The 17059-nt window shown below is 37.5% G+C and overlaps 1 protein-coding gene across 16 annotated transcripts in view; it reads left to right on the top strand.

Annotated features, from left to right (window-relative positions):
- Positions 1–17059, top strand: part of Mp (collagen XV/XVIII-type protein multiplexin) — a 215302-nt gene that overhangs the window by 94147 nt on the left and 104096 nt on the right. Inside the window, exon 1 of one of the 16 annotated variants that reach the window (XM_089071499.1) lies at positions 13724–14303. The exons of 13 other annotated variants lie outside the window; for them this stretch is intronic. The gene's annotated coding sequence lies outside the window, so the exon portion shown is untranslated. Of the gene's footprint in view, positions 1–13723; positions 14304–17059 lie in introns of those variants that run through there. 2 more of the 16 variants (XM_011644692.3, XM_011644694.3) reach the window with 2 other exon arrangements.

Genomic DNA, 17059 nt, shown 5'->3' with positions numbered 1-17059 from the left:
TTTAAATTAAAGAAAGACATTTTAAATAATGCTTTACTTTTTTAAATTTAAGATATTTCAAATTTTATCATTTCAATGTATTTAATTTCACAAATTTTGAAAAATTACAGTAATTAATAAAATCTATTAAAATTTTTATTTTTAATTAAGATTAAGTAAATTGCTGTAAAAGTTAAGATTAAATAAATTATCATAAAAATTATCATAAAGATTGGGGATTTTAAAGCGGTTTATGAATCAAACATATCTTCTCTGTTTCTATTTGTATGCACACACAAATAACTTTACATTCTCCAAAATGGATGTTTATCCCTAAGGGATGTTTATCGCGAAAACAGATAAAGTTGTATTCTATTCTGTTGTACTCTATTCTAGTTTTCTTTAGTAAAGTAAATATACAGGAAATATTCAGAGACGCTTCGAGCTACAGTTGCGAACAGTTTTAGACTTGCGAGTGGGTAACGCCATTCGACAAACTTAAATCTTACCGTATGGAAGGAGGGATAAAAGTACGCGCAATCGAAAAAGGATTAGCTAGTTTCGATTTATGTGGCCGACCGAGGATGTAAAGTGAAATTTTCTTATTCGGCACCTTAATCCTTCGGCACATTATCAGATTCACGACCCATAAAACTCGAGAGGGAGAATCTCGGTGACGATATCGTGCATCTTGTTTAAGTGTCGAGCTTTTTCAATAGGGATTCAAATAAATGGAATTATAAATTAAATAAGTCATGCCATTTATTTTATTTCTAATAATATTTTCCTAACCATGTTGAATTTAGCATACTTTATTAATCTAGAAATTAATATATTTAAAAAATACTTTATTTATTTTCTCTATGATTATTTCGATAGTTATTTACAACATTTTAAAAAGTTATGTATTTAAATTATAGATTAATAAAAAAGTCTTTTATTAAATTGTTATGTTAAACTTTAATTCACATCACTTTGATTCAAACTTAACAAACACATTAATATTTCTTAGTATTACACTTTAAGTTTAAGGTACTTTGCAAACTAAAATTTGTAAACTGTTACAATCTATATTTAAATTTATAATGTAATCCGAAGAATACACATATGAAACTGCGTGGAAAAATTTAGTGCGCAAATTTAATTGTTACGCAGAGACTTGAGAATAAAGACCACAATGTTGAACCACACGATTTAAGAATTAATTAAACCATAGAACGCACGAGTTCTGCAAAAAGGAAAAAGAATGTCATCGGTTTTCTGTTGGTGTTTCTTTAAAGGTATTGTATTAATTAAACGTCGAAATTGATATCGAAACATGGAAAGCAATACCGAGAGCATCATATCGCGAGTAATGGAATTAATATAGACCGACATAAATGGTCATGCAGAACCAGGTCGATCGGGATAAACAATCATAATAAATCAAGAGTAGATTGTATGATGAGAATGTGAACCACGAAAAAGTAATAGCCGGAGAGAACGGATGAAATTGCACCTTTGCATATGATGAAAAACTTTACGATATGTATTAGGTTGTATAATATCGAGATTTTACAAGGCCAGAAAAAGTATAACAAATGTAATGAATCCGTCGAAACTTATATAAAAGGAACAGAGTACATTGATTAAAATGGATCTATATTAAAATATTGAACGAATCCATTCTTTATGTGTGATGAAATACATCATGTGTAATTATAAACGATTATATTTTTCTTTATAAAAAAATTTTTTCTTTCACAAAATTATGTTCTAATTTACAAATTATTTTAAATATTCTTTTATTGTGACAAATAACATTATTCTTTCATTTTTTTGTTTGGTATATGATAAATAAATCTCAGCATGGTTTAAAAAACATACAAACATATAAAATAAAAAAAATTTTAACATAACCATGTACTCGATATATTGTTACGTGGAATATTTCAAAGTTGCACACAGTGAAAAATATAATTTGTCATCCGGTCTTAAAATTTTCGTACGTGCTCCTTCACCAAAAATAGAGATATATTCACAGATAATTGTTTTAAAATAATCTTTCGTTAAACCAGTAATTTCTGAAGTTCAAAACCATTTGAATTTTCCAAAATTTGATGTACCTTTATCTTAAACGGAGGAGAGAAACTGCATTGCCACGAGAACTAATAAAATAAAATGATGATGAGTGTAGGAAATGGAACGGACTTCCGAAATGTCTGGATCCGAGATCGAGTTACGATAAAATGAGAGACCCGTGCGGTGCTATAAGCAAGGCGGAACGCGATGGGGTTATGGGGGTCCAAAATGGGACGTGATGTGGTGTGAAGGAGACGATATGCGGTACGTTACAGCAAAACACGTGAGATGCAATTGGACTAAATGAGAAGTTACAAGCTATCGTAACGATAAGAAAAGATAACATCGAAAGGGGCTCTGAACGTTTTTTATAATTCAATTCATAACCGCATAAATAAAATATTTGTAGGATATCTCCTCTCGTCAATATTATACGATCTGTATATCTGTAATATAAATAATTGATAAAATTCATTAAAATTCATTAAAATTCATTAAATATATAGTTTTTGTAAATAAAATATTGACTCATTGTTCGATCACGATGAATTCGTTGGCATTACTGATTGCTCTATTGCGTGTCGAATTCAAATTCTAATCGATATAGTCACCTGGAGATTACCTGACGGGCACTCATGGCAATAAAAGATAATGTTTTACATGGAAAGAGGCCAGTTTCGATCTGTTTTTGTACAATGCTGCTTTTTTTTCGTTTTCGATATCCGTATGTACGTCCCTGAAGTACCATAAAGAGTACCAAGAATACTTCTCATCTCGTATTCTTTCGAGTTATCCCATATCGATTATGATATATCCTGTCAAGCTTGCCAGATAATCTCATAGTGACTATTTTCTTATCGAAACATTCTCTTGTCCAATTCTGATGCACTCTCAAACATCATAATTTAAAAATCTGAGAGAAATTTTCGCATATTATATAAATATTTATCTTAGACTAACGAGAATGTAGATAATCGAAATTTTAATTAGCGATCGTATAGTTGGATATCGAACGGCAAAATTAGCACCAATTTGCGTTAATGAAGGGCCGTTTATAATTATGGTAAAATCATTACAATTTCGAAACAATATACATAGGTCGTCGATGTACGAAATGCATGTTGCAACTACAATTTACAATCATTGCGAATTGCGTTATGTATCTGTGAATGCAAATTAAATGTTTATAATTTTTATTCTTAAATTTTGTTTTATCTTCTTAAAAACGTCGCGTATTTCAATCATTTGCTTGTTTTGCATTTGCTTCGCAAATTATATAATATTTCACTATGCCAGAATAATGTGCAATAACTCGAGGCAAATCGTATTTTTTTCTTACGTAGTCATCTATTGCGATGCAAGATCGATTTTTATTTGTACATTTCAAATAATCTCTTGAATTATAATTCGCCTTTCATATCGCAGAGTAAATTTTGAAAAAAATTTTAATTAAATATCTTTCAACAAATATGTATGTATTTACCTCTAAATGAATAAAAAAAGAAAAATTATATTTTAAGGATTCTTTATTAATTTACCTTTTCAGATTATTTATCTTCAGTTATTGCCAAAATTTATGATGTAGTAACAACGATTGAAATACGATTTAACATATTTCATATTGCTCTGCGTTTGTGGAATTTATTAAAATTTTATTGTTTTAGATTGTATATTTTGTAAAAAAATTGTTGCATACATTCCTCTCTCCTCCCTTCCTCTTTCTCTTTCATTTGCTCACTTTCTCTTGTTATTTTCATATGCTATCTCTTTCAATTTTTGATTTCGCTCTTCCGCAATGAAATCCTATATGCCACAAGATTAATTCCAAAAGCGTGATTCGAACGATCACGATTCCTTTGTGCATTCGCATGGATCCTTTTTCTCTTAGGAGTACATCAAAGCTCGGATGTTTAATGCATTCCGATGCTGAAGAGGGTAATCAAAACAAGGACGGTACATAAGATTATCGGGGCCCGATATCGTGTGCACTGAACGGTAACCGATAACTTTGCGTCGAGAATCTTAGTAGACCTCTGAGGAAAATCAGCTGATATCAGATTAGCTTTCAATAAATTGAATGCTTGCCGATAATTTGCATTTAATCTTATAATAGTTAAACTTATTACAAATTAGTGTACGCACTATTATTAAATTGTTTAAATAATTTACAATATATTATTTCCATTTGATAATATATCTTCTGTCTAGTAATATAGTTTATTTAAAAATAATCAATATGATATACAACGTTTTTATGAAGTATTGTTAATGATGTTTTCGCTGTTATAGGAACGATGTAATTAAAGGACGTTAAATATTATCATAACTTGACAAAAGATTTTCCTTCTTCGTTCTACCTTTAACTTACGTTCTTCTTCTACCTTTAACCAAGAAAACTCGATGTTTAATCAGCCGGCCGTGTATAGACAGATACCTATCATCCAAGCTATCATCATTAAAACATATTTAACTTAGAATAGTTTTTCAAAAATAGATAGTATATATATAGATATATCAAAGTATATTATTAAATTTTAAATATATTTTCATAAGAAAATAAATAAATATTTTTATAAAATTTTAATATTAATATTATTATTAAAATTTTGTAGAAAAGGAAATTTATGAATAAAACATAGCTTGTATTTACTGTTATTAAAAAAATCACGATATTGTGATAAAAAAATATCACAATATATCCTATTCTTTTATTTTTTATTTTTAATTTCAATGCAATCCTCAACAACAATTCTACGTATTTACGTAAATAATAATTTTCATAATAAAATTAATAAGTTGTTTTTTGAAAAAATTTAAGAAACATCGATAAATTATTTAATATCAATTTATTTAATATCAATCGTGACGCAAACATACGACCATACACAACCGTATCATCAAAGTTTTGACATCTGCAAGTGCTGTTACAGTCGCAAGTTTCGGCGACAGCGCAGTTGTGGCATGACAGCTGCTCGGAGTAATCGCGAAATTCGCATCTTAACGCGGGCGTCTCTGACAAACGTTCCGCCGACACGACCGCAGGACAAGCGGATTTAGGAATTCCGGCACGTACCATCACGTACGGAAATGGTCGCGTTAGCATCGAATCGCATTTCGCACGGACACCACCCCGGCGCACCTGTCCCAAAGTGCGGCGGCACTTTGCAGAGTCGCGCAGATAAAGACGATCGGATTTGTTCTCCTTACTTTTCAGACCAATCGAACGCGAACGTCCCGACCTCGGTTACCTCCGAGGTATCCGTTGCTTTCCTCCTAAAGCCTCAGGCCGCACACGTTGCATTCGTGGTCGCGCGCATCTGGCACGGATGAGAGGCCCGGACGTCGGGAGACGGATAAGGAAAAAGGCGGAGAAAAATACGCTCTGCTAGGCGAAGCAAACAAGTGTCGTGCACTAAAGTGTCCGCAGAGAGAGAGAGAGAGAGAGAGAGAGAGAGAGAGAGAGAGAGGCCGTAGCGAGGTCGGACTTCTGTTCTTACCCCGGCCTGCACTTTGTAATGGCGCTACGTGAACAACACCTGAAAACTTGTTCGCTCACATCCGTGTGGCGCATACCCGCAAGGTACATCCGAAGACAAACGTTCTGTAAGAGGCCCCGCGAATTTATAACACGTTTCCCAATTCGTCCTTCCTCGTTCAAATTTCACGTGACTCGTCGTGCGCCGACGTGTAACTAGAGAGGTGTAAAAAGAGAGGAAAAAAGAAGAAAACGCGAAAATGTGCCACTTTTTCATGTATAAATTTCTATCGCGTCTCTCTCTTCCAGAAGAAGATAGGAAAACGCGTTGTGCGATTTCCTGGTTTTAATCCGCTAAAAACAGTGCGACTATAAGAATGTATTCGCGAATGTATTTCCCATATTACTCGAATGAAAGGATTAATTTGCCCCGAAGAGAATCGCGCCGGATTATTCGCGAGATTCTTCGATGTAGCACTGAACTGTGATATGGAACAAGCGGCAAGCTGTAGAAGCGGGCGATTATTATTGATGTTGAAGTCAGATGATAGTCCGATGAAGCGTGAACGCCTCCATAAAGCGTGTTTCTAGGTTTATCAATATGATATACGTACCCGCCAGTATTTGCCCACGGGCACGTTACAATGGCACGTATCGCGGGAAACTAATTGTAGCCTACGATCTACTATCTATATTGCGTATTAATGGCGAAGGGTTTCAGAGTGTGTATAATCCGCGCCATTTGTTATTCATATTCATTCGCGAAAGCTTTAGATCCAGATTTCTGTGTGCGCACACCGGCAAATAATGGCGAATAGTGGAAAGACCTGCGTCTACCATTTTACTGTCTCGTGTGCTTTGTATCATCTGAATAAGACCTCGGATTAAACTGCAGATTAATTGTCGCTGTTGTTTGTTTCAAAAATTTCTCGTGACCCGCGATTTTAATTATGTCTCGGAAAATAAATCAAGAAAAATATCAGCAGCGCGCGTGGTGCGCGCGGATGTTTTATGTCATAATGTTCGTAATAGGATCGTTATGAAAGAAAGAGTTCGCGAGGTCAACAAGAAAGAATCATGAAAATAAAATAAAAATTGTACTCTGATCTTAAAATATATTTTTCATTATACTATGCAATGTAATTATTATGAGTAACTAACATTATCCTTCAACAAGAGCACGTTATTTCTGACTCAAGATAGCGAAATAATAATTTCTAAATTTTAACTAAAAGTTACAAAAAATGTTTCCAAAGCATAAATTTTATATACATTCGATAAATAATTAAATCAATTTGATTTAATAATTTTCCAATTAATATTGATGCATAAGTATTTCCAGCATTAAAGTAAAATAAAAAATAGAATTGTGAAAATTATTTTATAAATTTAGTATCAGTAGAAAATAGCTCTTTGCATATTTTAGCATAAAATTTATATTATTAGTTATTGGAAATTAATTCAACGTATATCGAAATGTCGTTTTTCAATAGATTGCAGATTTGTATAATGACAATATATATTGCATTAATTTATAATTTATTCGTCCATTTATTATTATGGACAGCAAATATCCATTTTTGAGTTATTTCTTCCTAACTGTCAGTATTCGATGTCACAAACAGAAATGATCTCTCCGATCAGTCTGACATCGGACATAAATGACACCGTCTTGTTGATCATAGATATGTACAACTATAAAGATGGCCAGTTCCCAAAAGCTCTTCGCAAATCTCGTTCGTTTTTGCTCTTGACCGTCCGTCAATCCTTAGAAATGTCAAGTAATACGTTTTCCTTTAAGCGAAGCCCGAGTAACCGCTAAATCGCAACTCGGCTTTTTGCAACAACCCCCCGAGGCATCGACGACGGTGATGCAACATCCTTCTTGTTATCTGAGAATTTCGGATTAACCGACTTGCCAGGACAAGTTCTTGCACGAGATCGGACGACCCGGAGCCAAGCGATCCGAAAATCATACGCTCTATCCGTCCTCGCGGCATCCCGGGGATCTATCGAATTATGCATAACTGTGCACTTCCTTTCGTCCCGTAAACACGTTTACCTGACACAGGAACAACAACAGGATATGCTCGGAAAATATATAGATCGTCGACAGATTGTTTCTAATTTCGTTACCGTTAGGAATGTACGACAGGAAAGTTGCATCTAAATACGGATTTCTCGTACTCGAAATTTGGCATCTAAAATTTCATCATCAAATATCTCATACGACTGATATAATTCTATCATGATTTAATGAACGTTACAGATTTTATAACCCACTTATAATCAGAGGTGATCATAAATATCACTTATAATTTTATCGATAATATGAAACAGCTTATTATAATCATTTTAGGAATAAGATCCAAAAGTGATTGGAAAGTTATTAATGCAAATGAAGGAAAGTATTGATAGATAAATAAAATGCATAAATCGCATGTATGTAATTCTAGCTAAAGAAGAGTTCTTGTCGAAGAGTTCAATCGTGATCGAAAATAACAACGTCGAAATTAGTTCAAATTAGCAACGTCAAGTTTCGGATACGTGTCCTCGTTATTCACCCAATCAAAGGAAAAGAGAAGCTCGAATAATCCATATTATCATTAAAAATTATTATCCTTTCCTATTTTTCGGAACGTGCAAACGAGCTCAGCTATCAGTTCGAAGCGTAATTTGATTCTAACGAGCAGTAAAAACATCGATGCAGCCCTTTCTGTCGTAGACGAGAAACCGAATGATGCGAACAGCGCGACATGACGGCATATTCATGCGACAAGAGACCAAAAAAAGAAGCACGAGATGAGATTTCCGGTGCTGGATTGCGGACGCGGATTTTCAGAAGGGGGCGGAGAACGGATGCTGGGAAAGTGCGCCAACCCGAGCAGCTTTTTCCGGACGAAATTAGTTTATCGGCGGGCTCGTGATATTCAACGTAACGAGCGGACAAAGAAGGAAAGGGGAGAAGATGAACGAAACGCGGAGATTGATGGCGAGGCACGTTGAAGGCGAGAGAAAAGTCGAGCGGAGACAGTGCGCGGCGCGATAAGCGCGGGAAAAAATGGGTCAACCGCTATTTTGCATTTGCATTCGCGGGGTCGGACATCGATTCGCGGCAACCTGAAGGCACCCCGCTCTCATCGCTTCTCGTCGGAGAATGGCCAGATGGACGTGCGCGCGGTTTGTCATTTCGTGTTCGCCGCAATGGCATCGAGGACCGCCCCTTTAAAAGCGCACACGTCGATGCTGCATATTTCGCTTATTAAGAAAAACACGGGCGCGATTGTTGTAAATATATTAAAAATACTCGCTGCAATGCGCGTTACAAAATATTGTTTATACATTTATTTATTTATTTATTTTTTTTTCTGAAAATACACGCAGTTATATTTAATCTATTCCGAGTGTGTTTTGTGCTTTTTTTTTTAATATCGTTAATCAGAGCGTTCATCAATTCGAGATAAAATTAAAAACCTTTTTGCGAATAAAATTTCGTTGAAAGGTGCCACTTATTAACAGCACTTTTTTCCTCTACAGCCATACAAATTATCGGCTGCGCGCGAAACACGAAAATCTTGACACTCGTACAGCCATTCGCAATTAATCGTGTCGACGTTCCAGAATGAAGGAATGCGCTCGCGTTTGCGAATATTGCAGCCAGACTGGGGCGTTGCTAAAGCGAGAGGACATCGCATTCTTTGATCCGTCGAAACGAGTAACTCGAACAGAGTCGCTTTCGATTCAAGGATGTGCACGGAAGTAATCGTTACGCACGAACAAGCGTGTAACAAGAACGATAAGCCTTCGTACGTCGCATTGCGGTATACTTCCGGTCAGCGAAAAACTCGATTCGAGGTACTACTTGACGAGATCAACACTGGTACTTCTCGAACGTTCACGTGATATGGCGTGTGTACACCCTGTCTCGAATACATTATACATTTTCCCGAGTTTTTTCCGCGGAAATGATAAAACGCTTATCCATGTATTAATTTTTCAACTTAACTATCTCATACATTTATATAGTGATTTTGGATATGTGATACAAAGTGTCAAATGTTTCAAGATAATCTTTACATACAGAGAAATCTTTATATACATATCTAAATTTTAAGAGCTTATTTATTCAATCAAACATAACATTGGAAGTAATTATGGGACAATATCGAAAGAAATTGGAAAATTATAAATTGTAAATCAACCAGTGAAAACCAGTCATTATGTGGATCAATAATCTTGATATCGGCGGCAATAGTCTTCCAGTTCAGTAAAAGCTCGGTAATAAAGCGAACGTTAGCCGACTTCCAGCTATGCCAGGGGTAGTTTTCAAATTCAAGGAAACATCTTATTCCTTATATCTCATAGTATGCAACGTGCTTGCAACGAAAAATGTGTTCGTGCGTAACGGAAGTAATCGGTCACGCACGAACAAGCGTATAACGAGGTCAGCAAACTCTTAGGATATTGAGTTACCAAGCAATTCAGTCCGGCAGGAAATTTCAATTTCTACTTATACCGCGTTATCGAGTGCCTCGCGCATAGCTTTATCTTTGATACAGCTGAGCGATGGGAGATTTCGTTATTCGCGAAGAAGCAATAAGCGAATGGTACCGGAAACACGATACACCATTACCAAGCACCGTCTCTTCCGAGAATCTATTTGCTTTTAAAGATTATAAAGATTCACTTCCTTAGTCTCAATCTGTTCGCAAGCTGTTAATGCGATTCCATGATAAAAAAGTTTCGCATTTATTATTTATAACAAATTTGCAATTTATTATCTTGAATAGAGCTTTTGGCTGCGTATTAAAGATGTAGACGCGTAAAGTGCGAATTTCCTCAAAGACGCGTAAATTCTGTACTAAGATCGAAGACGAGGTAGTAAAAAAAAAAAAAAAACGCGCGCGAAATGCTAAAAACTGCCATTTAATAAATCCGAATGATAAAAGAAGTTTTAGAAGTTTTTAACGCTATACGCGTGGGAAACGTAGTCGCGCAGTTTTATCAAACAATAACATTCATTTCAGCGTGCGCGCATAGTTCAGTTACGCGCTCTGAACTCTCATTAAATCCGAAGCGAACAAACGCGCACGACACGTTACCGGAAAGTGGTAGCAATTTTTCGCGGGCGTGGAATTACTCGGAACGAAATCGCGGATTGTGCGGGGGAATCCTGAAAAATCTGGGATGCGGAGAAACGAATTACCCGAGCGGACGGGAGCGAGTAACGTTTGAACGGAGAACGTGCTCATGCGTGACGGAAGTGATCGTCACGCACGACCGAGTGTCTAACGAGCAACGATGAGCCTCCGATGCAACCTTCACACCATCGCGAACCATCGGGGTTGCAATCCCGGGGTTGCAATGCTGCAGCGCGATAAACATCGATCCTGCCGCTCTTCGCGAATGCACGGAACAATCTCTCGTTCGAATTACATCCGAGATTGGCAAATGACATCCATTAATTCGGCGATAAACATCTCCTCTGCTGCAGAAAAATTGTTTCACGGAGAAAAATAGCCACGATGCGACGATGAATTTGTTGAGCAGAGAATGACAAAGGAAACCGAGGAATATGCTTCGTTAAACGAGAGATCATTTGTGCGTTAGAAACGCTCGCGGCAACTATAACGTAATTGCTGTTCGCCTTCCCAATTTAACGAGCTCTTGCTTTTGTGTGAATATCAATGTAATTGTTAAATGTGCCTTTAAGAATATTTACGTTAAAAGTTAGTAGGTAAGGATGCGATATTTTCTATAGACTATCACGTGGAATAAACAACTTTTATCTCAATTGTAAATTCTAAGCAGCTTATCTTTTCTTAATCAGAAATATCAAGCGAGGATCAATAGTCTTCGAGTTAAAAATAAGAAATGAAAAATTTCTCATAAACCGTACTTTTAATTATAAAATATGATTAAATTGTAATATCTTCACGTTAGTTCAAGTCAAGGATTGCTTCGGTATTTTTACTTGGCATTTAATAACCGAGACAGAGGAGAAAGCTAAGCGAATATAATGGAAAATGATTGCGCATTCACGTGAAAAAAAATCTCTCAATCGAATCATTAAAATTAGTTCACCGTGAGAGCCAAACTATGTATAACTAACGCGATATGTTGAAACCGATTGTGTCGTGTGTAAATAGTAAAAACCGCGTCGCAATGTCTAACATAAAGCACAAAATCTTGTAATTGATCACAATAAAATATTGCAACAATCGCAATTGTACTCTCGATCCGGAGTGAACTCTAAACGGATATGGGGATTAAATTCGTATCCGCGATGGCACCAGATAAATCTTTCCTACAAAATATCAGGATACGCTTTTGTCACGAGTCGCTTTGGCCTGAGAGTCTGTTGAAATCGTTACCACCGACCTCGGGAGCTTTCCGATATATCACACTTTTCGGATACAGCGACCTGAACCCACTCCATTATGTTCCTGAAAAGAATCGGATCGGGATTTACTCAACTTGCAGAATCGCGGAATCAATCACATCCGAATTGGAATCATATATTACCGGTTGGATCATAGCTCGTGCACATCGGGCGCATTCATCATATTTATATAAAAAAACGCGTCCTTCTAACAACCCAGCGTATTTTTTTTAAAAGTTTATGTTTCCGGGACAGAGAGTGTTGTTGACTGCTGTCCACTGTGTCCTACCTGTCGTAACACGCGCAAATTCTCTCGTCCGCATAAATATCAACGCAGCTCTCAAATTTGCGAGAATCTCGCGCAAATTTATAGAATTGACTTAACGGAAAGGAAAGTCAAAACAATATCTCGCTGTTTCTCTCTAAACCGGAAGCAGCGCTAAAAGGTATATTAATACGGGATGTACGAGACGAGGAAAGGAAGAACTCGGTTCTTTCCCATCCTGGAGAAGAAGACCTGAGAACCTGGGTTCCTCCAAAGGATGAGGTACACTTTACGCTGCGAATTAAAAGGCACGGCGAGCGTTTTTATTTGCAAGAAAATAGAGACAACTATCATGCGCTAAATCCTCTTATCTTTACGCGATGACGGAATATGAAAATCCCCCGTCACCGACCTTTTAGAGCATGCTGAGGTGGTACGCAGCTTCAGTATGCGCTGCACAAGTGAGATAATCATCTCATATTTATTTATGAAAAACTCAGCGGGGCCGACACGCGGGACGATACCTGCGCCGAATCTCACGGTTGACCCGCTTCCGGTTTTTCTTCCGCGACACGTTGCACTGTTCGTCGCATCGATCAACCGCGTTTGACGTGTTCCTTTCCTTTTCGGCGACGTCTTTTCGGCATCCATTGAGAGTCTCTGCTTTCTATTAGCGGAAAGAAAAACGCGACTCGCGCGCGCGTTTACCTAGCCTGTTTACATCCCCTTCACAAAAAGAATCTCCTTCGCTTTTGTTAATTTAAAGAAAATTGCGCACCGATGTAATAATTGGAGCTCGAAGCCCAACGGAGTTTCCGACAAAGCATCGAAATGCATCCGTGGATATCACTGGCAAATAAAGCAAGGCGCTTGCCCATTATCTTAACTTCAGACACGCGAAGGAAAGCTCCACTAGTCACCCATCAAGTTGCAACGAGGTGTTGTTACGCTAACTTACCTGACCTGACAGAACCGATCGGTTCCGAGACAGGCAATTCTAAGATTTCTACCTTTAGTTTCCTATGTATATGTATTCTTGAGCAAAGTTTCCAAACGTACCTTAGTCAATACGATTAGAACATCTAACAATAAGACTGACATTTTCTATTTCTTGGGCAAGTCATGATACTAATTTCGTGCGCAGCTCGTTTCAGCATAATTTATTATAATTTATTATATATCATAACGTAGAAAGATGAACATAGTCTTCCCAAAGGAATATCCTATACAACAGTGGAAAACAAAGGGTTAAATTCAAACGCCTCATTTGCGAAATTTCCTTCGATGTTCTCTATTTGAAGGGCACCGAGGGACCATTCCACCCCTCCTCCCTCGACAATGAACGACGTTGCTTCGCACGTCACGCATCCCCTATTTATTTATCCGCGAAGTAGCACGGGGGTGGGAGCGAGTAATGGCAGCGTGGCGGGGACAGACAGCAACCCCCACCCGACGTTGGCGTCGACGTCGGCGTCGGCGACGCGACTGGGGGTTGGCGCCCCGGCTTCATCGTCCTCGACGTCGTTCGGCTCGCGCTCCGGTTAGTTTGCTTGCTGTCCGTGCGACGGCAGCACAGACTCTTCAACCCCTCGCCGGTGTCCTGCTCCTTGCGCCGCACGCAACTTCGACCCCCTGACCTCCGCCACCCCGCACCTTCGCCGTCCTCGAGGCAACTCGAGGATCCACGAATCGGCCGAACACAACCGCGGCGGCGGGCGCGCTCAAATGCCGGCCGTCCCCGTTTATGAGACGCGTCTCGACGCAGCCGACTGACGGCTGCCGCGGCCGGCCGGAAGCACGAGCGTCGCGGAAAAATCGGAGGAAGTTCGCGCGGGTACGGCGACGCGGCAGGAAACGCAGGAAAAAAGCGCGGAGCTCGCGAGCGGAAGACGCGGAGCCACGAGGATCCACGAGGATCCACGAAGAGAAAAGCGTGTCAAAGTGTCGCGGCGATTTTGATGATCTTCGAGAACGAATTATCCTTCTCGTACCGTTACGCGATCGTCCTCCGACAGGAAGTGCGCGTGCGAACCAATTTTCCACGGTGTGTTCTTATTTACGTTTGGCATGGTGAATTTGCCAGTGAGTTGGAGATGTTGGGGAAATGTCGGGCAAATACACGCGGAGTGCTCGAGTTCGGTGTAAGTAATCAGATCGGCGTGGTAGAAAAGAGATAATGCATTACGTGTCGTCAGAGACATATATTAAGAATATAAGCTTTGCGAGAACGAAGACATGAGCGACTCTCCCGCCTTCGCGTCTGTCTCTCTCTCTCTCTCTCTCTCTCCCTCCCTCCTCTCACTATTCGCGTCTCTGTTTCTCTATCATCAATCAAATACCGATCAAATCGACTTTCGATTAAGAATTTGTAAAAAAGCTCATTGTAAAGATATTTTTACAGTATATGTACCAATATTTTACAGTAGAATATCATCATTTTTGTAGAAAAACCAAAATAGAAATGTATAAAAATGATAAATGGATCTAAATTTTAATGAATAAAACAAATTAATTAAACGTCGACAATGCACACCGATTCGTTATTGCGAGTCGACAGACTTTTCCTCTCCCGTTACTCTTTCATCAGTGGTTAGCTTTTATCGCAGTCATCCGGATTAAAACTTCATCGAGATAAGACAAATTACTTGATAAATTGGTTCGTTAACGTGGTCGGGAAAAATCTTGAATGTTAGGAGGAAAAGAACGAGCTCGCAGTGCTTGCGAATAATTTTCGCAGCGCAACCGCGGCACGTCGATCTGATAAACGTACGAAATGTTAACCTTTGTTAATTCGTGCGGGCGAAACGTTATACGAAATCGAAGATTACAATCTTTACGAATTTCTCACTTAATGCGAGTTATAAATTTTTCTCCTCGTACATAGCCGCTCGACATAAAAGCTCGTCTATCGATACTAAAAGTTTCAGGTAAATTAATTGCTTCATTATAACGAGCCAATGTAATTTTCTGTGTCGTGCAATATGGGAGAAAGGTCGTAAGTTCCAGACAGTGAGCTTTTGCAAAAGAGTTTCCTCCCTTTGGTGAACGAGTGCCGATTTAACGCGAATTAACGTAATGACCGGCGATATTACGTAGATAGTTGTATGCGAACGAGTTTGTCGTAAGTAAGGATGTAACGACGCTTTCAAAGAGTCGCATAAGGATCGTGTCGTTTGAGGGCGAAATCTAGAAGGGGATATCCTTAACAGCGAGAGTTCTTAGTGCACACGACTAAACTTCTCCCTCTCTCTCTCGTTCTGTCTTCCTTTCTCCGGTCGGGATCTATCTCCCGAACTCTTTCACGAATATCACGTGAGAGCTGAAACTCATCTATCGAGATTAAAACTTCATTCGGATAAAATAAACGACTTTATCGCCGATCGAATTCGTAGGATGAAGCAAAGTTGACGAGGTCGTTTGAGGATCACCTTTGACCGTTATGAGCGCCAACGAGAGAGATTGATTTCGAGCAAATAGCTGCGATGGCAAATGCGCACAAATTTGGTAAAATTAGGCATACGATTATCGAGCGATTTCTTTTTTTTTCTTATGAACAGGTTGGAAAATGACCAGAATACGCATTCGCGATGGCTATTACGTGATGAAATAGCGGTAGCATACGGCTGACGATTGGACACAATTGTGCTGGTCGCCGCCACGATTGCGGCGTCGGCGCAAAATTAATGGGGCTAATTCGGCACAATAGCAAACGATGCTAAAATGACAAATATTAGTATATGTCACTGTTGCATTCAAGCTATTCCACCAATAAGATATGGTAACCAAAACTAACGGAGCATCTTTAATAGATTGTGACGAATCTAATTGAATTATCGGTCATGAAGAGAAATTTTTTAGTAATGGATAATCATTCTTTTTTAATTATTGCATTATCTTAATTTAGTATGAGAATTTTACTGTGACTTGGATTTCTTATGTCTAAATAAAAAATATCAAAAATACTTTCAGCAACTAAATTTTAGACTTTCATGATCTTTTGTTATTTTTTATATTCTATCTCATATTTATTATATTGATCTAATAAAGTGTCAAATTTTTTATGTGAGTAAATAAATAGTAACTCGATCGATAAGTCAAAATTTATGAATTTGCACATCGTACAAATTTATCATATATAAAATCTTTATTCTGATAATAAAAGAAGTTGATTTATTTTTATGTTTTTAATTATGTTCAAAATAACATGTTCTATCTTATTCTATCTTACTCTATTTAATTTAATATTAAAAATAATTTATAAAGTCTTTGTTTTATATATAACTGAAATATAATTTAATTGAAAGCTTGATTAATAATTTAATTAATATCAACAAATTGATATCAGAAATATTAGAATCATGCTGATTACTTCGAATGAAACTACATTTTCCTATTTCATCCGTAGCTAGTGATAGTTGAACATGGTAAATAGCGCAGTGATATATATCAGTAAATAGCAAACGTTAAGACCACTCATTAAGCACTAGACTTAGGAATAATCCGAGTTTCTGGGATCAGTTCTGGGATCTGGAATCAAATTGATAGACTTACGATAACGATTGATATCTATACAAGTCAGCCATCAAAATAATAAGTAGTGTGAAACACTAATTTGACATTACAGTCACAATTCCGACGAAGACAGATTCGTGATTTTACGTAAAGTTACGTGACACGTGATATCGTGAATTTTCAAGCAAAAAAATAATATTACTATGATGGGACGGGTGAGATAACTTATCAAATTGCAAGACGTAATTTATCGTTTCTTTATCACGTAAAGATACAATGATATATAAAAAAAAAAAATATATATATATATATATTTATATTTCAGCGAAATGTCTCAATTTTTAAATGCGCGAAAGAGACTAATTAAGAAGTTAATCAGAAATGT

This window comes from Pogonomyrmex barbatus, unplaced genomic scaffold (assembly GCF_055798465.1).
Source record: "Pogonomyrmex barbatus isolate J1 unplaced genomic scaffold, ASM5579846v1 scaffold12, whole genome shotgun sequence".
Classification (NCBI taxonomy): Eukaryota; Metazoa; Arthropoda; class Insecta; order Hymenoptera; family Formicidae; genus Pogonomyrmex; species Pogonomyrmex barbatus.
Note: the sequence above shows the minus strand (reverse complement) of the source record. Positions and strands in the feature narration are given on the sequence as shown.